Below are 13,561 nucleotides of genomic sequence, written 5' to 3' on the forward strand. Positions count from 1 at the left end.
AGTTGTATGAGGGTTTTCATGCAGGATTGGCTTTTATCTGTAAATCTGTGGTATTTTACTGCAGCTTATGTGCAGGAAGCTGAAGTTCCCTAAATGTGTCACATTTATTTTATACAAAGAAAGGGGTGCCCTTGCAAAGTCATAGCTGTGAGCAGACAGTCCCTACAACCTGCATAAAACCTCAGAGATGTTGTCTTTTCACCTTGATCAGAATGGAAAACTGAGCCTTAACTGACAGGACATAAAGAAAAAATATTCTTATAGAACTCTCTTTCAATGATGTCTAAAGAATCATGGTCTGAACATTAAGTTTTTCAATTTAACATTAACTGTATCAGAAATGATGACATAAAAAAGAATGGCACAGTGTCATTCCTGAGGCTACTCAAACCCTATGCAGGGGGACTAAAAGTGACTTAGTGATGAGAAATGCAAAACCTAGAAACCATTTCATGTATTTGGTATTAAAAAAATTTGATGTGTTTGGTTTTTATTAGTTTTCCTGTATGGACCTAAAAGCCCACTTAGTGTTTCAGTTAGACACAATTAATTAGCAATAGAATTTCTACTGGTCTGAGGAACAAGGCTTGTAAATGAATGCAAATAATCAGACTATGCTTGCAAGAATTAAGATAAGCATTGCAATGCCTAAGCTTGGAACTTGAAATTAGAAGCACAAGAAAATCCCAGTAAGTTACAAACCAGGAGAGATGAACAACACAGAGTTTTTGACAGTCAGTTTCACCCTGGCTCTCTGCCAGTAAATCATAATTTCCTTTAGAAGGAAAGAGTACAACTCATGGCTTTACTTTGAGATAATTGAATAGCCAGTACTTTAACACCTAGAATGAGATGTTAGTGTCAAAATGGGAGCTTAATAGAATGAGTTTAAGGGAATAATGAGAATATATCAAATGATGTGAAAGAACATAATAATCAGAAATACTAAAAACCCCAAACCAACCAACCCAATACAGCACTCCCCCTGCCCCAACACCTCCCTCAAATCTGTCTCGGACCAAGTTAGAAATCATAAGGGCAGTGGATACAAGAACAAGTTTGATAGAGTGGAAGGTTAAGCAGTACTTAAAACCTTAAGAAATCTGAACAGGCAAGACACTTCTTAAAATTTATCAGCATTGATTATTTTGTAGTATTCATTCAGTCCCAAATAACTTCAGAATTCCTCTCCCCTTCCACTGAGCACTCAATGCTTTCAATGTTCATTTCCTTTAGGCCTATCCAGGAGCAGCCATCACCTGCCTGGATAGTAATCAGATTATGCCAATGGTGCTCCAGAAGCCCAGATAAAGTTTTAACCTGCTGTGATGTAAAACACCCTTTCTTTTCAAGCAATTCAAGACCCAGTCTGATGCTGTTTTCACACAGCTTCTCATGCAACCTGATACTTCATGTGCATATGCAACCTGCCAGTCTGATTTAATTGTATAACTCAGTTTACCTGCAGTTTATCCAAGATCAGACCTTAAATCAAATGCTGCATTTTGTAGAAGTGCATTTGTGAAGATTCTCTCTTCTGCTCCCTGAACCCTTTCCCTCTGAAAGTTGTTTTTGGGGGACACTATGATATTGCAAACTCTAGATTTGGTATCTGATTTGATGTGGCAGCCCTTACCTTTGCTTGATTTTAGCTACAGATGATGCATCACTAGCAAACTAAATTTTTAATTCTATAACACATTTTTAATCTAACAAAAAAAAAAAAGAAGAAAAGAATCACTTTTATGCACACTTTAAAACATTCCTTGCCTCATCAGAATGTAACTAATTTATTATAAACCTTTTTAAATGCAGGTATTTGATGAATCCATTTGGACAAGTATGTAACCTTCAGCTCCACCACTTTCACATTACTGCTGATCTGTTTCATGTCTAAACCAACCCTAGAGAATAGTTCAAGAGGAAGTGATGTAGTTTGCTTGTTTCTTTTGGAGCTGCTCCTGAGCACATGCCTTAAACACTCTACACATGAATGATGGGAAGATAGTCATGGTGTGTCATTAAAGGCTGGTGATGAACACACTGACAGCATATTTCTCTCATTCATTACTGCTCAAACACTATAGCTGATCCACATATATTCTTCTCTTATTCAATACATGCCTACTCTTTTTTTTTTTTTTTTTTTTTTTGCAATAATCCAGCAGGTCTTTATTTGTCAATCTCCCTGTTTGCAAAGTAAATGGCACATACTGGGAGCCATATTTGTGCTGCTCATCCAGCTGCTAAATGCATTTGGAGTGCAACATGCTTTCATCTCATAAAGCTCTGCTTTGAGCTTTAGCACCCAGCACTCCCAAGTGAGGATTGTTGCAGAAGTTACAGCACTTTTGAATTCATACAAGAGATGGTCCCATATATCATTATTACATCTGATAGCATGTTTCCCAGTTGAGAACCAATTTCCTGGAAGAGTATTTTATGCCCACAACAAATTTTAATCTAAAAGTATGAGCCTGAATTTTCACGTTTATTGCTTCTCTTTACAAACTGAAGGATTACTTCTCTCTCTTTGCTCTCCCTGATATTTCACAGTCTATGGGACAGGACAAGCTAATTGATTCCTTGTAACTCCAAATTTATAAATTAGGCCAATTTTTAATCCTTGGGTTTACACCTGCGTCCTTAAAGATTTTGGAGTAAACTCAAATACTCATTCTGCATCTGCAACTTTCTTAAGAATTCTGTAGAAGTTTTTTATGTTTCTCCATTTCATTGTCTGGTAACATACTGTCTGCTCAGCTAGGATAACAAAAAGAAATAAGATACCCGCTATACTTACTGCCTGTCCTGGAGATGGGCTCTGTCTTCACAGGGAGGGAAAAGCGACTAGAGATTTTACTCTAACAAATGTAAAGCATTCCCTAATCCTCTCCATCCACAGCAGTGCCACAGAAGACTACTGGGACAATATTTTATGGAGAAGGAGGTCTAAAACACGTGGAGGATGTTTACATGATACTGTTGCCAGGAACTGACCATGAAACAGGGCACTTTTGGGAAAAAGCTTAGCATGAAAACTACGTAAAATTCCCTCCCCCGACTGCCAGTAGTGGCTTCGTGGATTCCCCTGAGATGATTTACAAACAAAGGGCACCTAACTGTGCAGAGGACATGGTTATGTAATTCTGAGGCAATTTCTATGCTACAGAAATAAGATTATAGCAGTAATAAATTATTTCCTTTTTTTTTTTCCTAGCATCAGACAATAGAACATCAACTATCAAAGAATTACGAGAGGTAATTTCTTTCCTGTTGCTTTTACGTCAGTTTTGACAGGAACTAATTACAGGTAGTTTGCTCAGACATGATACTAATAGCCTTTGTGTATCTGCTGGGAAAACTGCACATTTAACTAAATAGAGTTAGTATTATAAACAGAATTAGTGTGATAAACATATCTGAGATACTAAATATCCATCAAATATCTGTCTGTCTAAACAAGCTGTTTCAGCACTGCAAGCCAAGTTTAGACACATGCATTTTACTGTGTTAAATATGAACATTATTCAAACCAGGGCAAATAAGCTATAGATTAGAATTATTTGTACAGGGAACTGAAACAAATTAAATGCTCCCCATTACAAACCCATATTCGAGTGCTAAGGATTTGATCATTCAGCTGGGGTAGAGTTACTTACTTAGATAAAATTCTAGAAATCTGATGCAACTGTTTGTGAAGACTTATTACATTTCTCCTGGGCAAAGATTATAGATCAGCATTAACTTTCAAGACTTAATTTAGATGGTTGAGCTTACCTTTCATATTTGCAATAGTGCATTCTCTGTAAAATATAATGCTTTGCCATGAATATCTTATTTTATTACAAGAAATTATATTATGTGTGGAAAGATTTTTAAATTGTGTGACAAGCCAGTGTGAACATACCTACATAGAGAATATTTTAGTACTCGAAAAGTAAAAAATCATCACGATTACAGAGCACTTAGAAGAACTGCTCAAAGATGATCTCTCAAGTAGATTTCTAGGACAGAAAACAACAACAAGTAGCTTACTAAAAATTCATATTTAAATATGAGCTGTCTTCTAGATGCTGGTCTTTCATTACAAGGTTAAGGCTAATACAGTCCAGATTTGTAGACCCGTGAGTTTTCTATCTAAATAATTTTCAAAGCTATTACAAAATAGTCAGAAACCTTTTATTTCTTGCACAAATAACAAATAAACAAACAAACAACCCCCCACACCCATCAAGTTTGTAAACAGAATGTTCTGAATACAAATACTCTGTCAAACTCACAGGACTTCAAGCACAATCTAATTGCAAAAATTGACTGATTGAACTAAGAAATAGTTAAGGGATATGAATTCAGATATCTGCCAGAAATGAAATGTAATTTTATTTTTAGGTGATGCAATAAGCAGAAAGAATAACACTGCTACAGGACATACAGGAGACTAATTTATGTACAAACCCTGAGTTAATGAGTGGCACACATTTTAATGCAGATAGATGTAAAAGAGTTAGATAGGACCAATGAATAGATATTTGCTGATAAGAATGAAGCAGATGCGAATGCAGGGCAAGTAAAAATAGACACATCTTCTGTTAAAGAGACACCTAAAGCAGCCAAAGTAATTTGAAAAAAACATCACTAATGAGCGTGGATTCCAGGGAAGAAATGCCCAAAATGCCTCTCACATATTAAATATAAGCAGTGGCCTGATTTTATACTTTTTTAGATCTCCCTTGATACAGTCCTTTTTCTGAAATACACCACAAACCAGACTTGAGATACAGATATATTTCAGAATGCTCAGGAAGAAAACCAGGAGCTATGCAGGGAATCCTTTGCAGCAAAAGCAAAGCTGTTACTTAAGGCCTGAATACTGAAGACACACAGCACTTAACTGTTGCTGTAATCTCAGTCATTTTCAATGCCTCGACTTGTTGAATATTTCCTTTCATTGCTGTCACTCAGTTGCCCTTGTAACTCAGATTGCATTTACCAGTTGAGTTCTGTACAGGCTGTTTAACAGAACCCCACATACCCTAAAAGTGCAGTCCTGGAAGCCGTTTTTCACCTGTCTGGAGGATGGTCAGAGAACCTCCAGATTCTACATGCTCTCACACAAGAAGTAGCAAGAGAATTCATTTGTTTTCATAAAGGTAAGATTTGGAACATGTAGGATTTGACACGTAATATGTCACTGAAAGAATGAGAGCTCCAAACAGAGCTCTGTTAATTAATTAATTAAGGAAATTAATACCAAAGCAAACTTTGTTGTAATAATTTCAGATTTGCTTGGGAAGCAAGGGAAGCGATGGCTAGGATCTGCCATGGGACATCCTTTCTGGGAGAATGGAGGCTTCTCAGCTGTTTTTGAATGAAGGCATTAAAAAACTAAGGGTCTTTGGTGATCAATAAAATCCAAACCTTCTAGATTTTTTAGATTAAGTAGGTAGGCTTAGGCTAAGGAGAGTGGGAGAGCTAGCAGCAGACAGCAGCATGACGCCTATTCTGTGTCAGTATTAAACCAAAGCTTGTGCTGGCTGTAGAGATTTCAACTACTGGCTTGAGGTTTCATTTCTTGGAATCAAGATCAAAGCTCTGATTATATAGCGGCATTAACAATTTTTTTTTTTTTTTTTTTTTTACAAGAGGGGGCCTGTTACTGTTTGTCATGTTCATCCTGCCAAAATCCAGTTTGGGCTGTTGAACACTCCCTCTCCAGAGCAATCTGGTTTTGTTGCTGCCTGTTTTATTGGAAAGAACATCATGCTGCAGGGTATGCATTTAATAGTTAATATACTTATTATCAAGTGCAGCTTTTGCCATCCTCTGCATTTCACAACCAGGTAGGCTGGTGTTGAAGGATCACAAAATTGTAAATGTTCTCTGTTTTTTCATGTGGATGCCCACCAGGTGAAGAAGTGAGATTGAGCAAGAGCCCAAGCTGTTAGGAGAGACTTCTACCAAGGTCATTATCAATGGCCACCTAAAGCCACAGAGTAGCTTTAGCTCACTCACACAGTCTGATTAAAATCTGGACTATTTTCTGAGGGCAAAGTCATCTCCACAGAGCCTATACCTGGGGCTGCTTCACTCAGCAGCTTTGCATATGAATTTGGTTAATTAGCATTGAAGGAAGGCAACTGAGGACCTCATTGCATATAGAGGAGTCAAAGCAGAGTGCTGATGCCCAATCATCTGAAATCTGGGGCTTCAGCAGATTCTCAGGGAGAGGAGGATGCCACCTCCTCTCATCCAGCAGCTCTCTGGTTTGAGCTGGCTGTCCCTGTAACAGCCAATTCTTTGACAGAGAAGCTGCCAATGCACAAAGATATTGATGGTTTGAAGGCAATGCATTTTCTGAATTGTGTAGGTGTTAATTCCAATATATTTGCCTTTCTCTCCAGACCAGACACTCTTCCCCACTGTAGTGCAAAGCCTATTTCATTCCTATTCAGAAAGCAGCAACATGAATATCAAAACTCCATGCTAGCAGTGTATTTGAAACCTAGGCTTTTGTGAGCAGGGAAACAACTCACCTAAATATGGAAATGTTTGCTTTCCTGTTTGGAATTCCCCCAGGCATGTGCCTATTACAACCACTTACCTATCTTACCAATGAGCAGCTAAAGGGTGATGGTAGATAACAAATATTTAGTAACCAAGGCTGCATCTTTTTGCTTTACTCAGAACTCTGGGTGAGGGCATCCAGTTCCCAGTGAGTCTGGAAGTCAACAGGAACCCAAGAGCTGAGCTAAGCCTCCCTTTTGGCAAGAAAAGCACCACCTGGTGAACCACTTTGAAAGGCTGCAAGAAGTAAACTGGTTTGCAAACACGTAGTGAAGCCCTTTGTTCTCACACAGAGCAAGGTGGAGATACTTCCCTCCAGTGACACCAATCAGATGGGGCCTGAGGATGGCACGAGGGGCAGGATAAAAGGAAGGGATGGTGTTCAAGGTACAATGCCCAGCCCCATGTGCTTCCTACACTGTTCCTAGCCAGGTTCTCAGGTACTGAAAAATGATTTGTTTGAAGGTCACCCATTCTTCTGTGTTTAAACAAAGTTTTTGGTAAAGTGTTAGTCATTCACAGAAGAATTAAACCATCAGAGCTGTAGTTTCATGCCAAGAAATCATAATATGGTTACACTCTGGGCCTGGGTCCAAAGTGAAAGTAGTTTGTAAAGCCTAGTTAAAATATTTGTATAGTTTAAGTATTTTTTATGCTCTCTTCCATCCTTAAAATCTACACCCATGTATACACACAATTTCAGCATTATCTGTCTTTTACATGCTCTTTAATCAGCTGAATTAAAAAGCATTCCTGCAAACTGCATGTGTTCATAGGAAGTTTATGGAGGTCACTAGATTTAGTAGCACTGTATATTACCTTATCTTGTCCTTTTCTGAAGGAATGGATTCCTGACAATGTTTCCAACTTTTGAGTTAGGAAAAAAGGGACAAAGGAAACAAACATTTGAGACAAAGCAATCAATGGTCCTAAACTGGAAAAGCCTTCACTTGAAGATGAGGCAGTGTGACGATTTGCTGCCTTATCTGTGTTATATACTGGAACATAGTGCAGAGATCCTGAGGGCAGTACTGGGGCTGAAGGCAGAGCAGCTGAGCAAATGTGCCTCTGTAGGACTGGTCTAGTAGCTGTTCCTCACTGCCTTTGGCTGTGACTGGATAGAGGGGACAGAGAGGATGGTACAGGCAATGGATTTGAGTTGGGGCTACTCTGGTTACAGATTGGGAAGAGTTCAGTAATTTCTGGTAAAAAGTGAAGATATCTTCCAGTGGAAAAGACATTTTCTTCCACTCACTTAGAAATCTTTCATTATCCCCCACAGCTGTTTCCCCAAGTTTATGATTATCATCTTTATTTTATGAAGTATGTATTTTCTTACAGTAAGCCCCAATATCTGTCAATGAGAAGGTCTTGCTTGTCATGCTAAACCAGCTGGAGCTAAATCAGTGTTATGGTCCAAGACAGGCAGTAAAAGTGCCTTGTTGGAGCATAGAAAATTATGCTGACAGTTCTGCAGAAATTTAACTTCTTTAGGCTCTCAATCTCCTTCTAGCATGTCCTAAACAGAAAGAAGATAGAATAAGTACTAACTCTGCTACAGACTGGATGGGACTCTAGGAAGCTTGTCTGCAGTTTCCAAAGTTATCCTTTGCTTTTGGAAAGGACTGTTTTGGAAAAAGCTTTAAAGCAAGAGGATACATCTGGCTTTTAAAGCTATTGATCAGTTTATATGTTTCAGACTTTCACCAGTACAGACTAGAAAACTTTTGATAAAAGCAGTCTCCTGATTAACCTTTGCTATTCTCTTTAGTTTCTAAGTCGAAGTCTGCTGAAGTGTCCTTAATCTTTGCTACGTGGGCCTCCAAAGCCCTCTGTACCTTTCAGTGGATCCAAAACCATGCATTTGGGATTGTAAGCAAGAAACAGGGAAAGTCAGGAAGTCATCAATCTAGGAAAAAAGTAAAAGTTTTAACTATGGCTCCTCCCAACAACTGATTAAAGGCTAACACAGCAGCTTGGCTGGAAAGACTGCTTCCCTCCTGAGCCCCAAGGTAAGCAAACACTGTAAATGCTCTGGGGGAGTGGCAGCAGAAAAAAGGTGGAAAATTTCTCTTAGCAGCATGGACGTTTTTGAGATGGGTCCAAACAAAATCTGAGTAACTCTTCAGCTATGAGATGTTCTGATCTTAGCTTTGGATGGGAGCTCCACAGCTCATGACCATTGTTAGGTGAGAATTTATGTGGGATGTTTAAACACAAAAACTGATGTAATATGGCATATGGATGTGTTGCCAGACAGCAAACATGTGATGGTCACACACAAACATGCACATGATTTCTTTGGTGCTGGAGGCTTTAAAACTGTTGCCCTGAATGCTGGGTTGAAGAGAAGCATTCAGCTCAGAACTGGGCATCATTAACTGTGTGGAAAGTACCTGCAAATTGGACCCAAGTGCAGGGGGAAAATATGGAGGTATTGCCTTAACTCTCTGCATCTGTGATCATAAGTGGGAAAACTACCAGCTTATTGTGGTGTTGGACTGAAACAAAGTAAAATAAGAACAGAGAAATGGCTTCACTAACATTCAGTGGCTGTCATGTGTACCAGCATCATCTGGATTTAACAACAACAGATTAGCAGGATCATTTAAAAAACCCAAACCAACAAAACTGAAACATAACCGAAACCAAAAACCCAACTCAAAACCTCCAAACCACACCCTCAAAATTACAAAGAATAAAGCTGTTTTCATTGGAGAGTCTAGAAGAAGCTGTGAGTGGCTATACTGCCAGGTTTACTCAATATATATTATGTATAATTATTAAGTGACATATACATGAATTCATTTATGAGAAGCTATTAGGAGAGCTAAGGATAGAATACTTTGAATTATGATGTTAAGAGTCCAAGCTAACTGTAGGTCCATATAAAGCTAGTGAAAACCTACAGTTAATTACAGGCCATCAACAAAGCTGAGAGCAAGCCAGCATCACTAAGGAAAAAAAAGGAAACCAACTCCAAAAAATTCCACCATAGAAAAACTAGGAATGGCAGAATAAGTTAAGTAAGAGGCATCAGTATCACAGCACTACACAGTAACTCCAAAACAGAGGCTGGATAAAGACTGCAAGGGAAACCTTTCCCTCACACCAGCTAGAGAAGCAAGCTAATGATGTGAGTTAATGACATGACTGAGGTGTTCAAACACTGACTAACCATTGTTATCTCTTCTCTGCAGTACCAATAACACACCATGACTGCCAAGCTGAGCGCAAAAACCCCATCCCAACCCAAAACCTCTACCCTTGGCAGGCCTAGATAGAAGTATGGTACAACAGGAGATATTCTGATGCTGAGTATGGAAAGCTGCCCCCTGCCAAGTTCACTGTAGTTTGAGAAGAACTTAATAACCTCAGTTGCAGGGAGAAGGGCACAAGGCTGGAGGTGCCGCTCTCTGCATTGATCCTTTTGCTGCAGCAGATGAGGGGTGCAGGACAAGAGGAACTTCAAGGTGTCAGGAAGATGTAATGCTGACAATAAATTATTGAGTTCTGTTTTAAACATCACTGCTTCCTGTCATTGCAGTTACAGCCACAGTCAAGTCAAAATGTGTCTTTAATTGAAGTACTGGAAAACAGCATGTTGGGCTAGGCCTTTTGTGAAAGTCCATTTGTTGCAACTAGGTTTCAGTAGGCATTGGGCATCTGAGCTTTACTGGACTCAAAAATCTCAGCCTTAACATTTGCTATACACGTTTAAGGGAGGATTTGTGCATGTTATTGAGAGTAAAGTTAAGTGGATTTCAGGGAGAAACTTTCCAGAAATCAACACTAATTATGTTGCTTTGGTAGTAAGAGATCAAAAAAGTTATTACCAGATTAAGCATACTTTTCATATTTTGGAGGCTTTGCTAGATCACATGGCTCAGGTAGTTAATTTAAAATCTAGTCCCTCAGTGTTTCCCACTTTGCTGTACAGATAATAGCAATTCTAAACACACAGTTCTAACAGTTGGTAATTTTACTTTTGTAAACTATTTTATCTCTTACCTTTTCTTGATAAAACATTATCTGTGAAACAGAGAAATGAACCAAATATTATGGAGCATTTTAATACTTCGAACAAGGAAAAAACCCACAAAACCCTTATGATCCATCACTAGTTAAATTTGAAAATTCAGTTCCTTGAATTAAATTCTTCTGCCCGACACTTAAAATTATTTTTACTTTTCAGCCCATATCCATAAAGTATTGCTACTCATAAAACAAATCAAATAGATATAGAAAGAGATAAGAGCAAAAATTAAAAGCAAAGTCTGGTTAGCAATGCCATTTCCAGTGGAGAGATGAATTTCAAGAAGGTATGATTAATTACTGGTACTAAGAGCTGAATTATAACTACAGAGGTTCTAAATAGAGCCAGCATGTTTGGCTTAATTAATGATGGGAACAGCTGGGAATATGGACAGAAAGGCTGAAGGAATGGAAATGGCTACTGGCACTTGACATGACTAAGTGACAAAACAGGATGTGATTGTTGTTGTTTCCTTGCTTCAAGTCCTTTGGAGTCAAAAAGCTAGAAGGCATTTTAAAGTTTATTTCTTTCCCAGCTCATACCTTATTCATCCTGATGTTCTAAACTGACACATCACTTGCTAAAATTCTTGAACATCTAGAGGATGACAAATGCTTTATGAGTTTGATATAAAAATTGCTCCTTTATGGCATGGCAGCAGCAGGGAGATGGGCCTGGAATTCAGTTTCCAACAATCACAATGCCAACACAATTGAGAGCCCCAGGTCCAGCTGGGGTTGGTTGTATGCTTGTCACAAGATTAGCAGTGAATGCATTTTAAACTGCTGACAGTGGAATCCTAGGCAATTTCTTTTTCTTCATGCAGCATTTGTTAGCCTCAGTTAATATTCTAAACAAGTAACATGATCCAGGTTTATTTATGTCTATAATCTGTTCCATCAATCTGTTAAATCATATGTTTACATTTTGAGTAAAGGCCCAATTACTAAACTTTATTCACCTCTTCCAGTGCAACTTTAGCAAGAATTACTGCTGATGGTACCTCATGATATTTTAAAATACACTGCAGTTAGGTTTCACACCACAGTAAGATTCAATCTGCTGTTACTGAAGACCCACAATATTTATTGCAACTTGACTGTGAAAATTCCTGTTTATTAAATCTTTTAACCTGTAGTTCAGCAGCTCATTTCTCCACATTTCTGTGTGCTTACCATTAGGTCAGCAGTACAGTGTTCTCAGAAGTGGATAAATGCTTTGGAATGCTCACAGGGCTGCAGTGCTGTCACAAAGCAACGCGCACACACACACAGAGGATTAAAGGCAGCGATGCAGGCTTGCAGGCAGCTTTGCCCTACAACAGGGGCAGACAGTCCCTGCAGGATCAGCAGAAGGCATTTTACTTGCACACACAGATTTACAGAGCTTTACATAGGAGGTACTCAGTGAAGTAAACAAGATGATTTATCTGCATAAAATGAAGCATGCATGGAACTCTTCAAAGCCTATGGACTGAAGTTTCTGCCCACCTGTTCCCCAACTAAATGTGCTGGATTTTCACTACCCAGTCTCTTGCACACGCCATTTCTCTAAAAGCCCCAAGTTGGTAACATGGAGTGTAAAATGGTGTGTGCCTTGTTCACTGCAGAGAGAAGCAGTGAAATGAACTTCATCTAGTTAGGCGTTTTCAGCTTAAGAGGTTACTTTCACTTCTCCCTGTACACCTGTTCTGACCATAAAACTCATACTGTATCTTGGGAATCTTCAGAGCCTGTGCTTGAGGTGCTGCCACAATGCGTCCCATGTTTCAGTAAAAAAACCACCAGAATTTATTTCTCTAATGCTCTAGGACTCTCAGTTCTCATTTGAGTTTTACATTGAAAAGTCAATAAAACAATTTGTCAATTCAGTTTCCTTGATGCTATCTGTGTTTCTAAATGGAAGCAGATTTCTTCCAAGACACAGTATGTTTTTTTTCCACAGAGATTCTGTCTAAGCTGCATTACCTGACTACATGGCCAGATAAAAAGTGTCAGTGCAGATATTACTGTGACTCATTTGGCAGACAGCTATTTGTAAAAGATTGTAATTTTGCTGTGCGCTGAAACCACAGTTCAGCCAGTCTGTGAACAAAGACTTGCTTTCTCATGTTTCAGATTTTCAACTTGCAGCCTGCTCCCCAACACATTAATTAAGGGCTGATTGTCTTTAATCTCCATATTGCAAAGGTTTTATGGTCCTGCTTTGTATAGAGCATAGTATTTAGAGAAAGAGTGAGCTGATCCCAGCTGGCTTGTCTAGATGCTAATGATCTAAACATACATCTCTGGAGAGGAGCTTGTTCTCCTCAGTTACACTGACAATGAATCAAAAGCCAGTTGCATGCATCAGTGTTCAGATCAGGCCACTCTATCTAGTGCTGAATATTTTGGTTTGGACTGAGCAGAACTAATGTGAGACAGGATAATCTGCATGTGCCTTGTATTAAAAAAAACCCAACCTAAAAACCAAGGCCATAAAAAACTTCAAGCCCCCCAAACCATGACAAGAAGAAGCCATACACATATGATATCCTGCCATGCTATAATTTCTCAGCTGCAAGATTAAAAGATCAGATAATGAGAGAACTGATACTAAGGAAGCTTGACTAATTATTTGTGACCACAAAGGAATTCTACTGGGAAGAGGAGAGAGGGCAAGCAAGACCAGAAGAAAAGGAATCTGACTGATGGGGGTGGAAAATGAAGGAACAATTCAAGATTTCACACATGCCAACACATTACTTTCAACTGCTCTGGTTTTTATAGTTGTTTCAGGCTCTGATGAAGACTTTTGCTCCTTCAGCTGGTCACTGGTAAGATTTCTTCCACTGCTGTGTTTAGTTATGTAGACTAGGGTGCACCTAGAGTGCTGCTTTTACCATCATCAGGTCACTTACACCTGTGCTCTCTCCTTTTTCTGTTGTGTTTTGCTGTCTGTCCTTCCCTTGACCATCAG

General features: G+C 38.9%; 1 protein-coding gene across 5 annotated transcripts in view; it reads right to left on the reverse strand.

Annotated features, from left to right (window-relative positions):
- SLC39A10 (solute carrier family 39 member 10) overlaps window positions 1–13,561 on the reverse strand; it is a 90,994-nt gene that overhangs the window by 47,959 nt on the left and 29,474 nt on the right. Inside the window, exon 1 of one of the 5 annotated variants that reach the window (XM_063162485.1) lies at window positions 2,804–2,930. The exons of 2 other annotated variants lie outside the window; for them this stretch is intronic. The gene's annotated coding sequence lies outside the window, so the exon portion shown is untranslated. Of the gene's footprint in view, window positions 1–2,803; window positions 2,931–13,561 lie in introns of those variants that run through there. 2 more of the 5 variants (XM_063162486.1, XM_063162479.1) reach the window with 2 other exon arrangements.

The sequence above is a fragment of the Melospiza melodia genome, chromosome 8, assembly GCF_035770615.1.
Source record: "Melospiza melodia melodia isolate bMelMel2 chromosome 8, bMelMel2.pri, whole genome shotgun sequence".
In the NCBI taxonomy this organism is placed as follows: domain Eukaryota; kingdom Metazoa; phylum Chordata; class Aves; order Passeriformes; family Passerellidae; genus Melospiza; species Melospiza melodia.